Source organism: Oryctolagus cuniculus, chromosome 16, assembly GCF_051225735.1.
Source record: "Oryctolagus cuniculus isolate XC-2025 breed Fujian yellow rabbit chromosome 16, ASM5122573v1, whole genome shotgun sequence".
Taxonomy (NCBI): domain Eukaryota; kingdom Metazoa; phylum Chordata; class Mammalia; order Lagomorpha; family Leporidae; genus Oryctolagus; species Oryctolagus cuniculus.
Window position 1 is genome coordinate 53251621 of NC_142882.1, and position 23024 is coordinate 53274644.

The 23024-nt window shown below is 45.9% G+C and overlaps 2 protein-coding genes across 10 annotated transcripts in view; both read right to left on the reverse strand.

The window, feature by feature from the left end:
- GSDME (gasdermin E) overlaps positions 1-23024 on the reverse strand; it is a 376936-nt gene that overhangs the window by 252585 nt on the left and 101327 nt on the right. The window lies entirely within an intron of this gene.
- The window catches only part of OSBPL3 (oxysterol binding protein like 3), a 282066-nt gene that overhangs the window by 157711 nt on the left and 101331 nt on the right, over positions 1-23024 (reverse strand). The window contains exon 2 of one of the 9 annotated variants that reach the window (XM_070059669.2): positions 3175-3300. The exons of the other annotated variants lie outside the window; for them this stretch is intronic. The gene's annotated coding sequence lies outside the window, so the exon portion shown is untranslated. The remainder of the gene's footprint in view (positions 1-3174; positions 3301-23024) is intronic. 9 annotated transcript variants of the gene reach the window in all.

Sequence of the window (23024 nt, forward strand, 5' to 3'; positions counted from 1 at the left end):
AAATAAATCTTTTAAGAAGAAAAAATTGTTAAAAAAAAATCAACATTACTTCTCCCTAAATTTCCTATAAGATTTTGATCAACCACTTTTTGCTTCTCATTTGCATTAAACTTACCTTAACAATTACTGAAAGTACAATGGTGATGCTAATAAAAAGAAACTCTAGGTGTTACATATGCCATGACAATGTTTAAGAATTTATTTATTTTGTTAAATATTTAATTAATTTATTTGAAAGGCAGAGTTACAGAGAGAGAGAGAGAGAGATCTCCTATCTGCTAGTTCACTACCCAAATGTTTGCAACAGCAGGGACACAGCCAGACGGAGGCCAGGAGCCAGGGCTTCTTCGGGTCTCCCATGGGGTGCAGAGGCCCAAGCACTTGGAACATCATCTGCTGATTTCCCAGGCACATCAGTAGGGAGCCGGATCAGAAGTGGAGCAGCCAGGACTCAAACCGGTGCCCATCTGGGATGCCAGCACTGCAGGTGGCAGCTTCACCAGCTATGCCACAATGTCAACCCCAATATTTAAGAATGTAAAACTCAAGAAACCTGACTTCTTCTCTCCCTGAAAAGAAGAAATGTCACAGAGACTTCTATATATACTATTCTCTTCAAAGGTGAGTACCACAAAATGGTATCTGTGTTCCTATTTTTCTCATCTAGCACTCATGCATGAAGCATTTCTTTTTTTTTAAACTATTATTTTCAGGCTGGCACCATGGCTCACTAGGTTAATCCTCTGCCTGCAGCACCAGCATCCCATATGGGCGCCAGTTCTAGTCCCGGCTGCTCCTCTTCCAGTCCAGCTCTCTGCTGTGGCCCAGGAGGGCAGTGGAGGATGGCCCAAGTCCTTGGGCCCTGCACCCACATGGGAGACCAGGAGAAGCACCTGGCTCCTGGCTTCAGATCGGCACAGTGCCGGACATAGTGGCCATTTACGGAGTGAACCAATGGAAGGAAGATCTTTCTCTCTGTCTCTCTCTCTCACTGCCTATAACTCTACCTGTAAAATAAATAAATAAATGATAATAATAATAATTTTCACTTTATTTGAAAGGCAGAGAAAGAGAATTTCAATGTGCTAGTTTCCTCCCCAAAGGGCTACAACAAGAAGAACGAGGCCAGGCTGACACCAAGGGTCAGGAATTCAGTCTGAGTCTCCCACACGGGTGGCAGGGACCCACAGAACTGAGCCGTGACCTGCTGCCTCCTGGAATCCGCATCAGCAGGGAGCTGTGTTGGAGGCAGAGGAGCCAGGACTTGAACCACGCACTCTGATATGAGGTGCAGGCGTTCCGAGCAGAGACTTCACCACCAAACCAAACAGCTGCCTTCCTGACTCCTTCAGGGGCGACACTGCACATGGCTGAACAGCCCACATCTACCGCAGTGCCGTCCAAAAATGTTTCAGAAGCCACAAAACACGAGGCAGTGGTTCTGGCCCGGTAGAGTCTGGTGGATGAGTTTTTCCTGATGAAGCCCAAGGTTTCTTTTTTGTATTGGAGGAAGCCCCAAACCACCACTATCAGGTTACCCGATGGTAAACCCCACCCAAGACTTGCCTGCTCTTTAGCACTCAACAATAAAGAGATGGAAGGAAGAGAAGAGGAGAGGAGAGGAGAGGAGAGGAGAGGAGAGGAGAGAGAAGAGGAGAGAGAAGAGGAGAGAGAAGAGGAGAGAGAAGAGGAGAGAGAAGAGGAGAGAGAAGAGGAGAGAGAAGAGGAGAGAGGAGAAGAGAGGAGAGGGAAAAGAAGAAACACTTTATCTCAAACCCAGCGCCTTTCTCTTCCCCTCTTACAAGTGACTCATCTTGCGTCCAGGGTAAACATCACCAAATTCACTTCTCATACAACCTGGCTCCCAGCCCCTCTTCCGTCCCCTTCACTCCTCCAGGGATAGAATCCCCTACTTAATACTCATGTGTTCTGAACACCCAAAAGCAGTGTCCTGTGTTTATTCATTCAACAAACACTTAGTGAACAATGGGGATACTTCGGTGAGAAAAATCACTGCTTTCTTCATGTTTAGCATTTTATCTAGTACCCAAAACAAGGCAAAGCACAAAGCAAGCACTCACTAAACACTTGTTTTGTTTTGTTTTTTTAAGGGAAAGGGTTTATTGGGGAACACCCTACAGACCGGAGTGAAGGGGCGGCGAAGGAAAAAGAGAGAAAGAGAATATGAGAGAAACAGAGAGGAGAGGAGCTAGCAAGGAGAGAAGAGAGAGCAGAGAAGAGGAGAGAGGAGAGCAGAGCCAAGAGCCCCGAGGAGGAGGCTAGAGAGAGGAACTGAGAGAGAGCAGGAGAGAAGGGGCAAGAGACTTTTTTTTTATTTTTTATTTTTTTATTTTTTTACAGGCAGCATGGACAGTGAGAGAGAGAAAGAGAGAGAAAGAAAGGTCTTCCTTTGCCGTTGGTTCACCCTCCAATGGCCACCACGACCGGCGCGCTGTGGCCAGCGCACTGCACTGATCCGAAGGCAGGAGCCAGGTGCTTCTCCTGGTCTCCCATGGGGTGCAGGGCCCAAGCACTTGGGCCATCCTCCACTGCACTCCTGGGCCACAGCAGAGAGCTGGGCTGGAAGAGGAACAACCAGGACAGAATCCGGCACCCCGACCGGGACTAGAACCCGGTGTGCCGGCGCCGCTAGGCAGGGGATTAACCTATTGAGCCACGGCGCCGGCTAACACTTGTTGAAAACATCCTGCACGAAACATACAAGAGTATGTCAAAAAGTTCAAGGTAAAATGTAACTAAAAGATTATTTTGGTGCAAACAAACAAACAAAAAATAAACAACAACAACAACAAAAAACCCTGACATTCAGGGATAGTTTCCTCATACTATACATTTTTATGAACTTTTGAAGAAACTTTGCTGTACCTGGATTTGAACTCAGAGTAAAAAAGTGGGTCAACGTGTTGAAAGTGACACATACAAATAGGGTGAAATGATTACTGGCAGCAAGGGAAGAGAAAGAACTAGGGGTCGATGGTGTGGCTCAATGAGAAGTGTCCACAATGCTTCCATGCCGTATCAGAATGCCAGCTCAAGTCCCAGCCGCTCTACTTCCAACCTAGCTTCCTGCTAACATTCGGGGAAGGTAGCAAAAGATGGCCTACATACTTGGGCTCCTGCTACCCATGTGGGAGACCAGGATGGAGCCCCTACCTCCTGGCTTCAGTCTGGCTTTTCCTGGCTGTTGCAGCCATGTGGGGAGTTGACCAGTGGATGGAAGATCTCTCTCTCCGCACCTCTCCCTCTCCTTCTGTTGCTCTGCCTTTCAATTAAACAAATCTTTAAAAAGAAAAGAGAAAAAACCAGAATCTACAGTCTCTTTCCAACTCATTTTACAGCCTGAAGGCATAACTACATTAATCACAAGATGCAAAATGCTGATTCATAAGAGGTCAAACCACATTTAGGCTCTGCCCAAAGGAAACATAGCAAAGAATACAATATAGAGGGATGGATTTTTAAGTTGCTTTTAAGTACTTTCATTTCTTAGTATTTGTTCCAATTACTATTGCTAAGTGACAATGTACCTCCAAACCTGGTAGTTTTAAATAATTGTTTGAGGGAAGGATTTAGCACAGTGGTTAAGATGGAAGATGGAGCTATCTTCCATCCATTTGGATGCCCACATCTCATACTGGGGTGCCTAGCTTCTCCACTTCTGTTCCAGCTTCCTGCTAACGTGCACCATGGGAGGCAGCGGGTGACGGCTCAAGTACTCGTGTCCCTGTCACCCACCTAGGAGACCTGGATTGAAGTCTGGATTCCAGACTTTGACCTGGCCCAGGTCTGGCTGTTGCAGGCATTTGGGGATCTCTCTGTTTCTTTGCCTTTTAAAGAAAATGCAAAAAAGAAATACCTGCTTCATTTGGCTCATACTTGAATTCAGCAAAAGCTGAGCTCAGGGTCTGGCTCAGGGTCTCCCACATGGCTGTGATCAGACACCGGGTGGGGCTGGATTTGCCTAAAGGCACCACTGGGTGGGCATCTAGGACTCCTCCCTCACCAGGGTACCAGCTGGTGCTGGCTGGGGTTGCTGGCTGCAGCACCGATTCCTGGCCTCTCTTGCAGAGAGATCTCGGAGCAGCTGTATGTCCACATGGCTGTCAGCTCCCAGATCCAGAGGAGCAGGCAGGGTGTTTACAACCTCGCATTCGAAGTCCTAGTGGTTGACACGTCATAAACCAACTCATATTTGAGAGCAGGTACACAAACCCCACTTACCAACCGGAGAAGTTCTGACCAGTTTATGCAACAGACATGATACTTAACAAGGGTTAAGTTTCAGTTAGTTAAAAAATGGGGTTGGGTAAAATACTGCATTCCATGAGTCACTACGAGGGAAATGTTTTCTATTATTATACTGAATAAAAATATCTTAATAAATAAGCTAAGTTCAATTGATTAGCTTAGCAAGAGGGTTTGTGTTTTTTGTTGTTGTTTGCTTGCTTGTTTGTTTTGTTTTTGACAGGCAGAGTTAGACAGTGAGAGAGAGACAGAGAGAAAGGTCTTCCTTTTCCATTGCTTCACCCCCTAAATGGCCACTACTGCCGGCGTGCTGTGCCGATCCAAAGCCAGGAGCCAGGTACCTCCTCCTGGTCTCCCATGTGCGGGTGCAGGGCCCAAGCACTTGGGCCATCCTCCACTGCCTTCCCGGGCCACAGCAGAGAGCTGGACCGCAAGAGGAGCAACCGGGACAGAACCGACGTCCCAACCAGGACTGGAACCTGGGGTGCCGGCCCCGCAGGTGGAGGATTAGCCTAGTGAGCCGCAGCGCCAGCAAGAGATTTGATTATAGGACAGTTTTTGGACTTTGGACTCTTAAGTAACAAAAGGCCACACAATGATGGGGTCCTGGCCACTTTCAAGGGCAAGCTCAGGCCTCCCTTACCCATTCCAGGTGGCAAAGGTTTCTCCCCTACTCTGCACACTTCACTTCATTAGATTCATTAGAGTTGTAACAGTGTGTGTGTCACAGAGAGAGAGACTCACTCCATCTATATCATTAGCTATATGACAGAGAGAGACTGTCTACATTATTAGCTATATGAGGATAAAAACTGCTTTATTCTTTTTATTTTTCATAGTCCCCAGCAGGTATCCAATGAAGGTTGTTGTTTAGCTTGTGCTCAAAGTAAAAGGATGAGTGTTACTGTTCATTCGTCTTACCCCTTTCCTATCTTTAATTTGCTAAAAACAAAGAGAACAAGCTAGGCCACGGCAAGCCAGACTGCTGAATTCTAGGAAGGCTGAGAGCCATTTAAAAACATTCAATTAGGACGGGAGCTGTGGCACAATGGGTTAAGCCACTGACTGACTGCAGCACTGGCATCCCACATGGGTGCAGGTTCAAATCCCGGCTGGTCCGCTTCTGAACGCGCTCCCCACTAATGCACCTGATAAAGCAGCAAATCTGGCTCAAGTCCTTGGGCCCCTGCACCCAGGTGGAAGACTGGGAAGAAACTCTTGGCTTTGGCCTGGGCTAGCTCTGGCCATTGTGGCCATTTGGGGAGTGAACTAGCAGATGGAAGATCTTTCTGTCTCTCCCTCTCTCTAATTCTGACTTCCAAATAAATAAATAAATCTTTATTAAAAAAATTCGTTTCCCATCCCTGATGATAGTCAAGGTGAAGTGTTGCAGCAAGGATTGACACATCAGGTGAGGTACAGGTGTTGTGGCACAATGGGATGCCCACATCCCACATCCAGGATGCCTAGTTTCAGTCCTGGTTGCTCTGCCTCCGGTCCAGCTTCCTGCTAATGGTCATGCTGGGAGGCGGCAAATGATGGTTCAACTACTCGAGTCCCAGGCATTCTGGGTGAGAGACCCAGATGGAGTTTCAGGCTCCTGGCTTTGGCCTAGATACCCCAACCTGGACTGGGGCGTGAACCAGCAGATGCAAGATCAATCAATCTCTGTTCTCTCTCTGCCTTTAAAATAAATAAAAATAAATAAGTTTTTTTAAAAAAAAATCTGGTGGAAGTTAGACTCGAAGATTCTAAGGTCCCCTCTAAGAAAAACTTCCAGTATTCTTTAAAACAGGATTTAGCAAATCAAAACAAAACTGAATTTCTATAAATGTGTGGGATGTGACTGTTCACTATTTCCTTCCTTCCTGAATTAAAACAGAGGGAACTGCAGCTAGGAAGTCCTCCGAGTACAGCTCTTCCAGGTACAACCCGTGGTCCACAGGAGGAATCAGACCGCGTGGCTACACAAGCTGGCTTCCCACGGCACCAGGAAGCCCAGAGCAGCACTTCCCGTGCGGCTTTCACTCCCCCAGATGCTGCCCCTGACAGTCACACATCCCGTTCCGCAGCCCCTTACCAGAAGTCAATCTCTTGGTCACGTGTTTACCGTATTGACAGCACAATTACAGAGGAGGGGAAGGAGCCAGTAGTGCCAAGAATATCTAGGAGATACTATTCTGAGTAACAGAGCACTGTTTCTTGAGATCTGAATGTCAGAAATAAGCTATAAACTAAACTGTGGTCTAAACACAAGAATTAAATATGTGTGTGAATATATATACATATTAAATTGACTTTTATATAGACACTGTGTGACATCCGCGTGCCAGATTCTGTGATGGGTGTGGGTGATTTGACAGTAGAGAGGCAGATACTGCAACAGCCCCCAAGAGCTCCACCCATGTACTGTGCGGCTTTAAGATGCAACTTTAAGAGTAACAACGTAGTATCAGACTGCCTGACTCAACACCCAGCTCTGCTGAGCCTGCGGCCTCCTGCTAATGCACACCCTGGAGGACAGGGGGGATGGCTCAGGTGACGGCTCCTGCCACCCACACGAGAGACCTGAATTGAGATCTTGGGTTCCTGTTTTAGCTGTACTTGGGGCCGCTGGGGGTATCTGGGGAATGAGCCAGTAAATGGGAGTTCTTTTTTCTTCTCTTTCTCTCTGCCTCTGAAATAAATAAGTAATTTTTAAAAGAATACTTAAAAAAAATAAAAACCCAGTGTTCACTTCTGAATCTTTTACTGGAAATAAAAACTTTTTAAAAACCTATCAAATACCACAGAGCAAACCCACAGACCTGTCAAAAACTCCTCTGGGCTGATGCTAACAAGGCTCACATCACAGTCTCACATCACAGTCTCCCTCAGCTGCGAACGCAGAGAGACAGGAAACTCTGGTGGTTTCAGCCCGAGAATGTCACCCTAAAAAAAGAAACTCTTAGAGGACCAGGTACAGAAGACATCAGATTTATTCTATTCCAGAAGGTAGGCTCAAGGCTTATGGGTAGAAGGCAAAGTAGGCAGAGTTCACTCATGAGTAAACAAAGTCCCTCCGAACAACGGGAGGGCTCCTAGTCGGAGTGGGTAACGATACGTCAGCAAGGTGGGTTCTGAGACCGCAGAGTCGAGGGTGGGCTGCGCTGGGGGGTGGCACTGAGGATCCTTCCTTGGAACCCTGAGACTCTACTCTCCGCTCCCCCCAGAGGAGGAGGTCTCCATCTTTCCTCCGTGTAGCTGGTCCCCGAGTCGTCGGCTGCAGATCATGGGATCCTCAATGCCGCATCTCCACCTGGGGTCCATCTGTCCTTCCGTCCATCTCGGCTAACGCTGGAGGTCGCTGGTCTCCCTCAGTGCTGTGTCTCGGGGTGGGGACAGGGAAACGGGAGAGATCCCTGGGAAGCAGTGTTGCTAGGGTGTGGCTGCACACGGCTCATCTGCGCCTAACGACAGTGCTACTCCCCTGTCAACAGAAAGAGTAGCTAAAGGGACAAAATCAGGCAAAGATCCCAGATCTGGCCTCTATGATCTGACGATGACCGACCCAAGACTGCAAACCCTCACAGCAAATCGGGCCTTTCCTGCTTCTTCTTCTCTTTCCTATTCTACTTTCTTCTTTCTGCTCAAGTTCATGGCACAACGTACTTTCTCACTAGGAGAGGGGGAGGACTAACATCAGTGGTTTGGTATAAATCCACCTAGAATTTGTGGATCTGCTCACCCACACGATTGGGATGAAGCTTTACTGCTTGTTGTACAACCTGCAGCTTTTACTTAACTGTGGATTCTGGCCATCTCTGCATAGCTTCATGGTGCTCATCACATGTTAGGGTTCATCAACGCTAGGACCCTTTTTCCTGATTCTTCCTATCTCTGACATTGGCTGTGACCCACACTTAATGGCCATGATAGTTTACTTAGCACATGTTTCTACCTCAGTGGTACACTTTTCTTGTTGTATATAAACTCATGGATCTTAGAATCAACAGTCTGGTTCAGTGAAATAGGATGGCTGCACTGCATACAATCAACCACTTGAGTGTGGGCAGCCGACACCCTGGATGTCCCAGATCTGATTTCAGCCATGGCCATGGTGGGGTTCCAGGTTGGGGGGGAAGGGGGCTTGAGCTGAGAGCGTGCTGCACTGGCTGTTCCCCAGGGCCTTCTTAGAAGCTGGGCCTCAGCTCAGCCTAAAGGCAAGAGCAGCCCAGAAGTGTGGAGCAGGACTCCCCGGGGCACAGTCTCTGCAAGGCACTACAAAGGCGGCTGTGTAGCCACTCCAGCTATCTTTCAGAAGTGCGCATCTGAGGGTAGAAACAAGCCTGGACTGCCTGCACCACCAACCTCCATAAGCAGACTCCTGCTTCCCTGCCTTGCCCCCTGCTCCCTCACCCCTGCCTCCAGGAGCCACTTCCCAAACAAATCAACTGCATCCAATTCCTTCTTTTGGGCTCTGTGTTCATGGGAACTGAAACTAAACCTCAGCCTTTGCATGCTATTCAAACACTCTCTGATTCCGCGACGCTACATGCTTTAGAAATAAGTGGGTAATTCAACTGGTTGGAATTTACAATCCATTTTCCCCACAGGAAAGCTATCAAATAATTAGGTTCCTAAGCCAGGCCACAGAAAGTGTTCACTGTAGCAGCGTGCAGCACCAGTACAGAAGCTCCCAAGGAAACACCTACATCTGCCACACCGCACTTCTTCACCATAAAAAAAACACAAGTAATTCAATCAACACCCATCCTGACACACACACGCATGCACACACACACATGCAGTGGGAAAACTGGGTTTCCAGATACAAAAGTCTGAAACGAGATCCCTACCTTACACCCTATACAAAAATCAATTCAAACTGGATCAAGGAACTAAACATAAGATTTGAAACTATCAAACTACTAGAGGAAAGCACAATGGAAACACTCCAAGACACTGGCACGAGCAATGACTTTTTGGATAAGGCCCCAAAAGCACAGGCAATAAAAGAAAAAATAGACAAAGGACATTACATCAAGCAAAGAAGTTTTTGCACGGCAAACAAAGTAAAGAACATAGTGATGAGGTAACAGACAGAATGGGACAAAGCATCTGCAAATTATGCATTTAATAAAGGATTAACATCCAGAAAACATAGGGAGCTCAGTAACTCAACCACAACAAACAATTCAGTAAAGAAGTGGGCAAAGGATATGAATAGATGTTTTGTGGAACAAGATATACAAGTGGTCAACAAACATATGAAAAAATGCACAGAATCGCTAGCCATCAGGGAATTGCAAATAAAAGCCACAAGAATCTATTATTTCATCCAAGTTAGAATGGCCATTATCCAAAAGTCAAAAAATAACAAATACTGGCAAGGATGCAGAGCAAAAAGGAACCCCAACACACTGTTGATGGGAATGCAAATTAACACAATCAGTATCAAAATAATAGATTCCTCAATAAAGTAAAAATATATCTACCATATGTCCATCTTTCCCACTTTTGGGAATATATCCCAAGGAAATGAAGTCAGCATATGAAAAAGATACCTACACTCCCAAGTTTCCTGCAGCTCAATTTATTACAGCAAGATAAGGATTCAGGGGCCGGCGTTGTAGTGTAGTGGGTAAAGCAGCCACCTGTAATGCCAACACTCTATATGGGCACCAGTTTGAGTCCCAGCTGCTCCACTTCTGATCCATCTCTCTGCTATGGCGTGGAAAGCAGTAAAAGATGGCCCAAGTTCTTGGGACCCTGCACTCACATGGGAGACCCAGAAGAAGCTCCTGGCTTCAGACTGGCCCAACTCCACCATTGCAGCCATTTGGGGAGTGAACTAGCAGATGGAAGACCTCGCTCGCTCGCTCTCTGCCTCTGTCTCTCTGTAACTCTGACTTTCAAATACATAAACCTTTAAAAAAAAAAAGATAAGGAATCAACTTAGATGCCCATCAATTAATGACTGGATTAAAAGAAAATGCTCTGTATCCCTGGCCTTCAGGGAAATGCAAATAATCAAAACCCAAAGTAGACACAATCAGTTATATATACATGGTGGAATATACTGAGGCATAAAAAAGAATGAAATCCTGACATGTGCAACAAAATGGATAGAATTGGAGATCATAAATCCCACAAGTATATTAGTATCTTTCAAGAAAAAGAGTATGCATACATATATAATATTTACATGATGTAAATACATAAAAATGCTAAAACTTTAAATGCAAATCAATAAATATTTAAAATATACACATCAGTGTAAGGAGATTTCAAGAAAAATAGTATGCATACATATAGAATATTTACATGTGATGTAAACATGGAAAAATGTTAAAAACTTTAACTATAAATCAATAAATATTTAAAATACACACATCAGTGTAAGATTTCTAGAGAATCAAAATGTTTACATCAATACTCATCTTTACAACTGGTACCTACAATTTGAAATCCAAGATGAAAAAGGTTAAACTCATCAAAACTCCCTAAAGGGGAAAAGCAGATAATCTCGTTCAATACACAAAACACGTAAAGCTTCTGGGCCAAAGATGCAAAGGATGAAGGGAAAGACAGAAGGACATTTGGAATGCATCTGTGCAGAACTGCCAGTGGTGCTGCCCGGGGACTCAGGCCACCACAAAAGAAGGTGTAAGTTACGCCCACAGCTGGAAGCCAAGCTACAAAATCACAGGAGACTGAACCTGGGTTGGAGCAAAGTCTAATTTTCACATTTACATAAGGCTAAGCCTTAAATCATAATGAACAGATTAAAGTTGCATTTATTTGAAAGTGTACCAAAGCCACAAGTCAACACTCTCTCCACTGGAAACCCCGCTAACAACAAAGACTTTCCCAACTCCAAGTATTTGTGACTGCAGCACCAGGAAATGGCAAGCAGAAAGGGGGAGAAATGAAGCAATCTGGGATGTGGAAATAAGACTGTGACAGACATCGGTTGAAATAGTTCTAAATGGCCTAACACAAGTGGGTCCCTATATGGTCTTTTTCCCCCCAAGTTATTTAGCAAGAAGGTGGGGAGGGGCAGCAAGGGGAGAGAATTTAAAGCAAAGGCAAACCAAAAGGTCACTGAGTATTGTTAAATATATAGACATCAAGTTCAAGTTCATGACTACGAATGCTGGGACAAAAGATAAAACTACTTGGAAGGCCAGAGAAGAAATCTGGTTTATAATCGCCTGAAGATTATCAGTGTTTACAACTCAAACTTTAAGACTGTGCTCATACGAACCTATGCATACATACACACACACACACACACTCCCATACTCAGGATGTCTGTCCAATTCTATTCCCCTAAGTTTCCCAGCCTCCTGATGAAGATAATAAGCTTAGCGCTTACACTTTTCATTCTTCTTCCACATGAGAGCTGACAAAAAGCACCACGGGGGAGAAACATGTTTTAATGATCCCCACGGTTTGCAAGAAAATCTCTGTATTAATTTCAGTCTAAACAAACACAAATACACAGGGACAAAGCACTCTAGACATAAACCTGCTGCAGAAGTGCACCCAAATCCGACAGAACACCCACAGGACATCTTTCAGTTTGAATGAATAAACACTTGCCGTGAGACCTCCCTCGAATGTTTTCTTTTCTTTTTTTTTTTTTTTTTCCCCAAGCATAAAAAGGCATCATTTTCTTCAAGCATCAATGAGACTGTAGAGGGCTTTAGTGCTAACAGAAGCAACTGGACTGTATCCCTGAACAATACAAGGAAGAGCCGGAGTGCAGGTGGAGGGGCCTCCTGTGGCCAGCCTTGCAGTCCTCAGGCAAGGGGCTCAGACACGAGTGTGGCAGTCAGGAGGGACTTGAACTTCTCAGATTCTGGAACTGTGCAAAATTCTGTTCTACAAGGCTGCTACTTGACGTGGATTAGGATCTGCAATATAAAGGGGATTAAGGAGAAATTGAAGAAGCTCAGCCAGATGTAGGTAAGTCCAAGCTTCTACGGACTGGGAAACAAGACTCGCAGCACCCAGCATCTGCCAGGTGTCCTGAGATCACTAACCATGCACCTGGTCATCTGGGCATCTCGATCCTCACAGGGCGCACTGGAGACCGAAACCGCTCAAACACCACAAGGCATGATCTAATCTTCCATGTCTAAAAACTTCATGTTTTCTAAAAGATGGTTCTAACATCCTTGACGTATAACCCAAAACTGGATGATATTTTTTATTTTTTAAATGTAACTCTATTTATCTGAAAGGTAAGGAACCAGAAAGAGGAAGAGAGATAAGCCGTATGGAGATCTCCCATCTGCTGGTTCACTTCACAAATGCCTGCAACAGCTTGAGCTGGGCCGGACCAAAGCCACAAGCCAGGAACTTAATTTGGGTCTCCCACGTAGGTGGCAGGGGCCCAACCACTTGGCCCATTTTCTGCTCCCTCCCAAGGTATGAATGAGCAGGAAGCTAGAATTGGGAGCAGAGCCAGGCACTCTGAAATGGGATGCAAGCCTCCCACGCAACATCTTAACCTCTGCCAAATACCCGATGCTGAATGAAATTTTATGTGTTGCTCTACCCTTAAGGAAAGATACTTCGTGAACCACCTGAGGAAGCCAGGTACTCAAAGTTTTCATGTAGTTCTACGTACTTCATGCCAGGCATATCTGTATGGTGTATACACAGGCAAATCCTACAACATTCCCAATTCTGCACATAGCAGTAACACTATGGAGATTAGAGCCAGGATACTCCAAGCCCTAACCTAGGCAAACCATAAGCTGAATCTATAAATAAGATCAGGGATCCCATATTAAAATACCCCCCAAGTCCCCTACCAACACTTCTGTGCCTCCACCTCACCCAAAGTAACTGGGCCTTTTCAAATCCATTACTACCTTAAAAAAGGAAAGGATTAAAGTAGGGTAAGCACTGTGGCATAGCAGGTAAAGGCTTTGCCTGCAGTCCTGGCATCCCATATGGGCGCTGGTTCTAGTCCCAGCTGCTCCACTTCCAACCCATCTCCCTGCTAATGCACCTGGGAAAGTGGCAGAGGATGGCCCAAGCGCTTGGGCCCCTGCATGCATGTGGGAGACCTGGAAGAAGCTCCTGGCTCCTGGCTTCAGCCTGGCCCAGCTCTTGCCACTGAGGCTATTTGGGGAAGTGAACCAGCAGATGGAAGACTTCTCTGTCTCTCCCTCTCTCTGTAACTCTGCCTTTCAAACAAAAAAAATTTTTTTTGAAAAAGGGGTCTTGAAGCCTTCACTTGAGTACTTTCTTACATCAGCCTGGATGCTCCGGCAGCCCATCGACAGCCAAACTTTTGCCAACTGTGCCAGGGAGTTAGCCCAGATTCTTCCAAACCAAGCAACTCTCCCCTGCGGCTTCTTCCAGAGGAAATTATACCAACAGACTCTAGTTTCCCATCCCTGCAGGAAAGCCTGCTCGGAAGTTGGCTTTAAACATCTCTTATTAAAATATTGCATGTCTGCTGAATTACGACCAAACTTCCAGTATCCGTCTAAAACAAAAGTTTATTCAGCTGAACCCCTGTCATGATTCTGAGTCTGAAAACCAAACAGATGCTCACACAGAGTTAGGCACGTGAGGAAGCGGTCAGGCTGCATCACTGATCCAGCGGTCCACAGCCAAGGACGCAAGCGCACGTTACACAGAATCTGTACCCGCTGCCTATCTCCGTCCCCAGCAGAGTAGGCGCTCACTAAATGAATGGACGACAACAAAACTTCAGGTCCCTTTAGATGAAGGCACAACTGAGGCCTCCTTAATAAAGAATCAATGCCATCTCACACTTCATTAAGTGCTCAGTGGTGCGATCTGGACGGCTGGCTGCTGCTATCGGCTGCAAGACAAAGGTGTTCTAGAAGAAAATCATCTGGACACTAATCAACGTGGCCACAGTGCTAAAACCTGAAGCCCATCCCCAGTTCATTAGCCACTCCTGAGAGTGAGTCTGGGGACCAGGAGGCAGTGGCCCCCAACAGGCCACGTGAAGCGCTTCTCTACCCACCTCCATGGAACTCCATTCTTCCACTGTCTACAAGAGCTACGGTCTTCATGGAGGCAAACACAGCAGCCACAATGTCTAAATACACGGCCACTCGACCAAAACCATCGGGCCGCTTTCTAACCACTGAGAATTCTGCCTCGTCAAACATTTTGGATTAATTTGATTTTGCAAATTAAGACAACTTCAGACTTGAAGTTATTGTTTATTCTCTGCACCCAGAGCGTCTATTTTTTTTTTTAATCCTTTCTCCATAAGAAATCAAAATCCTTTAGTTCCAAGGTAAGGCATAAAGCCAAAACAGCTTTAAAAGTTCTCTGTGATTTTGACTGCCATTACAGCTACTCGGGCCAGGGATCATTTATACTACTTGAATTCTATAAACACATCCAGTAGAAACCCACTTAACCTGGGCATGTCTCTTCCAAAGAAAGCAGCTTGACAAATGGTCCTCTTTCCATTCCAATCATATTATTCAGCACTACCTGGCCAATTCCACACAGATCAGAAGAAAAACGGGGAAGAGGAGAGGAATGCGAAAAGCAAAGCCTGCAATCTTCCTTACCCTCCTGCCTGCAAAGAACCATGGATTCTGGCCAAGAACACAGCACAGAGAATTAAAGACTCTGATCCTGCCACCCTTTGGATGTGCTGAAAACTGACATTTGTATGCTAATCGTATCTTGAGGCAAAAAAAAAAAAAAAAAAAAAAACCACCACAATCACAATGACTGAGGCAGGGTGCTGCTGTGTCATTATGGGATCCATTCATTCCAACAAAGACATCCTGAGCACCTTCAGTGTGCTGGGGATTTTTCTGGTGCTGGACACGACAGTGCAGTTATATGCTAACAGTAAGAAGAAATTTATGTGCTAGTAGTGTGACTGGGATCAGAGGAGCTCGTGAGGGTGGGGTCTGCAGGCAACCTGAATGGCCCCAAAAAGAGAGGAAGCAGACTTGCGCACCCTCGCCCCATCTCCCCGTGTGATGCCTTCTCCCTGCTCTTCCACTTCCCAGCCTCCACAACTGGGCCAAGTAAGCTTCTAACCTTTATGCATAGCCCAGCCGCAGACAAGGGGCGAAGACACACCCTCCGCAAACAACCGCAAAATCATCCTGCACTGCCACTCTGCTTTTCACCTCAAGCCTGGACGCTTTTGGCAGGAACATGATGACCACACCGTGTTACCTAGAAATGATAAGGAAGACACTTGAAGCAGGCACCATGCAGGGTCTGATAAGTGGTCCATCCAGCCCAGGGCCCTTGCCGCCAGCACTAATGGATGGACCTGAGGATGGGATGGAGGGGAGGCAGCGGGGCGCACAAGGACGTGGGATCACACCCCCCATAACCAGGGCCTCGAGGACCCTTCATGGACCTTGGCCACCAGATGCTTCCTGGGAGCAGGGATTTCTTTTGGTTCCCTGCTATACACACTGCAGCACCCAAACTGCATCTAGAGCCTAAGGGGCTTTCCATAACTCATTTTTAATCAATAAATTGTTATGGCTCCATCACTTGTGAATTATTGGACACCAGATTAATTCAGCAGTTAATTCTCCTCCGATGAGGCAAAAAACAAATCTGTCTACAACGATAGTGGGTGTGGCTGTGTCATTAAGGGATTCATTCATTCCACCAGCAAAGACATCCTAAGCGCCCACGGTGTGTGGGGGATGTTTCTGGTGCTGAGGAATCAGTGGTGGACGAGCTGGGTGGAGTTCCTGTCCTCCAAAATTGCCACTGAGCGACTCTTGCTGCTGGTGGAGGATGGATCATCAGGATGGCCCCTGGGCCTTTGCACATCCTGTTTTCCCTGCTTGGATCCCTCTTTCCCCACCTTTGTGTCGTCTGCTTCCTTGCTTTCTTTAGGTCTCTGTGCAGATGTCACCTTTGCGAAGCCTTGGACCACTCTATGTAAGCAACAGCGACTGGTACACTCTAACCTTATCCCGTCCTCGATGGTCTCCACGACACTACCACGGATGTATGTAGCTCTCCACGAGGGCAGGGACTTTGTTCACTGTTGTATGCCCAGGACCCACAAGGGAGCCTGACACAGCAGATGTTCACTGAACAAGTATCTGCAGAATGAGTGTGTTTAGAAACGTCTCACCGTCAGCTCCTTCAGCACAGCCACAGCCATGCTGCTTTATCACTGTGACTTACAGACCATCTTCAACTAGTTCTCGGTCCTGCTGAGAAAACCCTGCGTCTGTAGCTCTGAGGTCTGGCTATTTCCCGACAGCCTCCAGCTTAGCCACTGGATATACCACCTGCAACCCAGAAGAGCACAATTCCCACTTCCTATTCCAGATCACGAATGCAAATGCTCATTTCCACCAGGTCCTCGGCCAGTCTCCATGGAAAATTCTGGCTGACTCCTTCCAGGGGGACAGGGACCCACAGCTAACAACTGGAGAAGAACCCAGCACTGACTCCCACCATCCGTGAACCCACTTGGTCAGGAAGGCTTCAGAAAAACCACTGTCGCTGACGTTTGGCAAGGCCTGTCCCAGGCTGCAAACTGGCTCCCAGTGAGCAAATTCATTTCTGACCTTCTGAGATACTTTCACATCTGCACAAGATGCCGGAGAATAGAACGGCTTCACTCACCAAAGGCGCAGGCCACTTAGATAACAATACAAATAACTGTTATTCTGTTTTAAATTTATTTAGGTATTTGAAAAGCAGAGAGAGACCCATAGCTCCCATCTACTGGTTTATTCTTTGACTGCAAATGTTTGCAATGGCCAGGGCAGGGCCAGGACAAAGCCAGAAGCCAGGAACTCAATTGAGCTCTCCTACATGGGCTAGCAGGATCCCAACTACTTAAGTTGTCACCTGCTGCCTTCCAGGGAGCTCATTAGCAGGGAACTGGAATCAGCAGTGGAGCTGGTCATCCCAAATGCACTGGCACCACTATGCCCTAGGCTTTTTTTTTTTTTTTTTTTTTTTTGACAGGCAGAGTTAGACAGTGAGAGAGAGAGAGACACAGAGAGAGGTGAGAGGTCTTCCGTTTGTTGGTTCACCCCTCAAATGGCTGCTACGGCTGGCACGCTGCGCCGATCTGAAGCCAGGAGCCAGGTGCTTCCTCCTGGTCTCCCATGCAGGTGCAGGGCCCAAGCACTTGGGCCATCCTCCACTGCACTCCCGGGCCACAGCAGAGAGTGGGCCTGGAAGAGGAGCAACTGGGACAGAATCCGGCGCCCCAACTGGGACTAGAACCTGGGGTGCCGGCACCGCAGGCGGAGGATTAGCCTAGTGAGCCGCGGCTCCGGCCCCTAGACTTTTTTTTAAACCCTTCATTCATTTTCTCCACTCTGATTTCATTTCCCACCTTCCCATTCCCTGTATTTGTTGTTGAGAGGAGCTGACAAAGCAGCTTGAGAACAGCTGCTGCCCTTTCCCACGCGAGCTCTACACAAGCACCTTCCACTGCCTTGTATGCAAGGTGCACTCACTGTGATTATCAACTCGATCCCACTGTTAAGACTCAAAACCTTAGGAAGTCTTCATATCTTCCCAGGAGAATCTGGTCCCTTTCTACATTGTGTGGTTTGCTCAGCTGTCTTTCAACTACTTGAACAATTTTATTTCGATATTAACATTTTATCTTTCAACGTAAAGATACTGTTTTGTTTCTTTGTGGGGAAATCTAGCTTTGTTTTCTCTCTTCTGCCCTTCAAGCAAACCTTTCTTCTCATGGACTCTTTGGGCAGCTGAAATGTCTTTTTGAAATAGGTTCTCTTTGTCCCACTCAGTTCCTGATGCCTGGATTCACGGCCTGTTCCAACTCAAGAGGAAGTTCCAGGGAACACCCTGTCTCATCCCTGAGTTCTGCTGATCGTCAGTGTCACTGGAGTAAGCCATGTTCCACCTGCGTCACCCGGCGCTATAAGGGTCAAATAAGAGTAAGCAGGCAGAACTGCTATTTAAAGGATTCTACGAAGTTCCAGTCTCTAGACTTGAACAGGTCCACTGCTTGCGATAAAACAGGAGTTCAGTGCTCCGAAAGAGGCGGCTCAGTCCTATTGAAGCCACACTAATCCACACGTGGTCTTTGCTGAGCCGTGGCCGAACAGACCGAAAAGAAAACACTGCCATCACCAGTCTAAAATGTCAGAAACGAATCCAATGCCTACCTTCTCATCAATCCAAAGACAGGATTACAATTCTGAAATTCAAAACAAACAAAGCCACAGATTGCATTACATAAAAACTCAGCAAGTCTTCGACCACCTCTTTCCCACCTTTTCCACCCAGTGATAGAGAATCTGAAATCAGGCTCTGGTGTAGAACAGCTGAGACTTGATCTGAGCCATAGTTGGGTTCACAAAGATACAGATCAAAATTGCTGATAAATACCTCCAAAATCACAACGCTTTAACTACAATTATCCAAATATATCTATTTTGCTAAAAAATATTCTAGTATTTTACCTTTGTTTCTTTTAATGACAAAACTAGAGCAATAGAAGTTACTTCTTAAGCAACAAATCCAGCGTCAGCCCTGAATGCAAATTGCTAAAATACTTGAGTCTCAGCTTTCCCATTTGTAAAACACAAACTGCTTCGTCCCTTGGCCACTGTGGGGTTAGAGAAGGGACGCACTTGAGTGGATTTTATAAACCTGAAAAGAAACGTCATTGTTAGACTACAACTCGAAGTCTCCGTGAGCTCCTTCCTTTCTGGGCAGCAGGGCCCAGCTTCATTGTGAACAGGCAGAACAGTGACATCCAAAATCCTGAAGTTGCCCAACAGGGTGCAGTAAAGTCCCCCTCCCATTCCTGCCCTCCAGCCACCAGCTTCTCTCAGGAAGCGCTTAGGATCGTCAATTTCATACTTAGATTTTTTTTTCAGATTCACGTGCATCTCTCTCCAGTTTTTCCATAAATGCTGTCACATGAAACACTGCCTTGTGTGTGCTTTCCCACTGAACACATCTCAGAAAGTGCGCTGTACCCACATATCAGTGCAGGGGAAGCTCTCCCACTCCTTTTATTGTCTGCATGGGAAGCCACTGAATGGCTGGATCTCAGTTCATTTAGCCATCTCCCACACTGGGGTTATTTCCAAATGTTTACTGTTAGAGCCTTTTAAAAAAATTTTTTTATTTATGTAAAGGGAACAAATTTCATGCATTTCATACATACAGTTTCAAGAACATAATAATGTTTCCTACCCTACCCTCCCTTCCTCACTCCCACTCTCCTTCCTCCTCCATTTTTAATTTTTACAATGACATACTTTTTAAAAAACATTTCTTTGTTTGAGAGGCAGAGCTATGGAGAGAGGGAGAGACAGAGAAAGGTCTTCCATCTGCTGGTCCACTCCCCAAATGGCCGCAACGGCCAAAGCTGAGCCTATCTGAAGCCAGGAGCTTCCTCTGGGTCTCCCACAAGGGTGCAGGGGCCCAAGCACCTGGACCATCCTCCACTGCTTTCCTGGGCCACAAAGAGAGAGCTGGATTGGAAGTGGAGCATCCAGGACTCGAATTGGAGTCCATATCAGACACCAGGACAGCAGGCAGAGACCCAGCCCACTACGCCCAACACTGGTACCTACAATGACATACTTTCAGTTTACTTCATAATCACAAGTTTAGCCATCCACTAAAGAAATAATTCAACAAGTAGTAAGCAGAAAAACAAGTGTTCCTCAAGAGTACAGACAAGAGCTCTACACACTAAAATTTCAAAAGGTTAATTTTCCTCATATACTTTTTTTATACTCTGTATATTAGCTACCACAAATCAGGAAAAGATAATATTTGTCTTTGGGACTAGCTTATTTCACTAAGCATAATGGTCTCCAATTGCATTCATTTTGTTGCAAAACATAGGACTTCATTCTTTTTCATGGCTGAGTAGTACTCCATCATGTATATATCCCACATTTTCTTCTGCTCACATACAAGCCTATTTGTATAGAGCATCTCTCAAAGGAGAATGACAGGGTCAAAAAGTATGCATGCTTTCCATGCTTGCTAATAGAATCTATTACCAAACACTGTTAACTCTCAGCCAATATAGTAGCATCTCCGTGTGTTTTAGTTTGCTTTTTCTAACGAGTTACTGGGTGTTTTTTAATTGATGGCCTTGAAAGTTAAGAAAACATATTTCACCACCTCTAACCTTCTTCCTCTAAATCACTCTGTACATCCTATGATCCAGCCACCCCAAGCTTCAAGCTAATCCCAAATGGGCTACAGTTTAGGAAATGGCCATTCTCACGGCATCACTTACAGAATGTTTGATGGTCAAGTTCAAAGGCATTTCAAGGTTGATAACATATTGCTCCATTCCTCTCTGGAGACTTAAGCCCTGCCCTCCCAGGGCACAATTTTAAAACTTCAGAACAGCATGATGTCATTCTGCTACAAGTGACGCACAAGTGGGAGTCTCTGGAAGGCTGACACTACAGGCTTCATTTGAGCATCTCCTGAGACACCCAGAACATTCCCCCAATGAATGTGGACACAAGACTGAATGAGAAAGACTGAATTTCATTTTTTTAAAGATTTATTTTATTTATTTGAAACACAGAGTTACAGAGAGAGAGAGAGAGCCAGAGAGAGAGGTCTTCCATTCTGCTGGTTCACTCCCCAAATGACCACAATGGCCAGAGCTGAGCTGATCTGAAGCCAGGAGCTTCTTTTGGGTCTCAAACGCAGGTGCAGGGGTCCAAGGTGTTGGGCCATCTTCTATGGCTTTCCCAGGCCATAGCAGAGAGCTGGGTCAGAAGAGGAGCAGCTGGGACTAGAACCGGCGCCCATATGGGATGCCGGCACTGCAGGCTGGGGCTTTAACCTGCTGGGCCACAGTGCAGGCCCCAAGACTGAATTTCTAACTGCATATGTGCCCCTGAACTTGCAGGTTAACATTCTAAAGCTGGGGGGTGGGGGAGAGACAGTTACAAGATAAAGAGAAAATCTAGAGACTTTGGCCTAGAGGTTCCTATCACGACTTAATGCTTACAAATCTTTGCTCCTTAGTTTTTGGTTTAATGTTTGTTTAACTGAAATCCTGGCTACAACTTAAATAACTGAAGAACATAATAAACATCGAAGTATTTTATTAAATATTAATGTCCAATAGACCTATAAAAAGATGATCTAATTTTTTCATTCATTTATTTGAGAAGGAAAGAGAGCTCACAACAAAGGGGGCCGAGCCAAGGTCCAAGCCGGAAGTCAGTCTCCAAATCTGGAGAGACAGGGATCCAGCTACTTGGAGCCACTGCTGTCTCCCAGGGTCTTCGTTAGCAAGAAACCAGAGCCCAGAGTCAGAGCTGGTACAATCCCAGATACTGCAATACGGAGACATAGACATCTTCACTGCTAGGCTGGATGCCTGCCTGCCTTCTTTACTAACCAAGGAAATGCAATTTAAAAATCACAAGATACCATGAGACATTTAGAATGGATAAAATGAGAAAGACAGAGGAGCCAAGTATGGAGGCAGGGCAGGTAGTACTCTCATATCCTCCTGCAGGAAATGCCAACTGACAGAACCATCTTGGAAAATATTAACTCAGGATTCAACTAGAGCTCAACCTAGGACTACCAGTGACGCAGCAATTCCACCTCACATATACACTTAAACACACGTATGCTCACCAGAACGTGCATCCGAGAGATTCACAAACGCACTAATTCTAACAGCCCAGAACGGGAATAACCCAACAGTTTCTCAGTGGTAGACTGCATAAATACAGCACGGAGAGGGCCGACAAGGGAATTCTAAGAGCAATGAGAATGAACAAGTATGACGCCATGCCAAAGTCCGAGGGAGTCCATGCAACTCCATGTGTATAAATCATAAAAACAAACAAAGCTAACCTCGCGGTATTCAACGTCGACACAGGCATTACACCCTGGGGGGAGGGTGCTTCTGAGGAGCTGACCACCTCCAGGGTCTTAATCTGGATGCTGGTCACACAGATGTGCTGATCCTAGGAAAACTCATTAAAGCACACTTGCGCTTTGTATACTTTCTGCATGGATGTTACACCTCAGTTAAAAGCTTACCTAAAGTAAAAGAGAAGCAACAGGTTAAACCTCCCAAAGAACATATTCCTTTTAAAATGCCGTCCAAGCAGATGAAAATAAACATTAAAAAAAATGTCGTTCATGAATACAAGTTCTTAAAATGCTGCAGTGATCATCAGCCACTTGCAAAACACGATGGACTTTCCCTACTTGACCTGAGGGGCTCCTACTGAAAAGAGAACTCAGAGGAAGCAATTTCCTATTTCTGAAATGATGCAGGAATCATAAACGGTACTCAAACTTCTAATTAAGGGGGGAAAAACCAACAAGATGACCAGAGAAGATCAGCTATTGAGAATAAGCAAAGATTGTGGGGAAAAAATGAAAAGCAATTTTCTTAAAATGGTACCAAAATAGCTATTACTCTTAAAGCTAATGAGAAAGAAAAGAACTATTTATTCCAATGCAGATCCAAGCCTCAGCATCCAGCTTCCCTAACCAAAGCAGCAGACCACCAAGGGGTGGGGGGAGAGGGAGGGCCGGGGAGAGGGAGAGTGAGCGCCTGGGAGCAGTGATTAACGGCAGATGCAGGTGTCCGGATAGAGGAAAACCAAGGGCAATGAAACACGCATCCTTGCACCTCATTAGTCGTCTAAAAATACTCTCGGACTACAAAGGCTGCCCTGCTTGTGCAGTATCCAAGTGAATGAGAAAGCTCATCCAAATGGTCTGTGAATCTTGACCACAGCCCACATAGGAACCCGCAG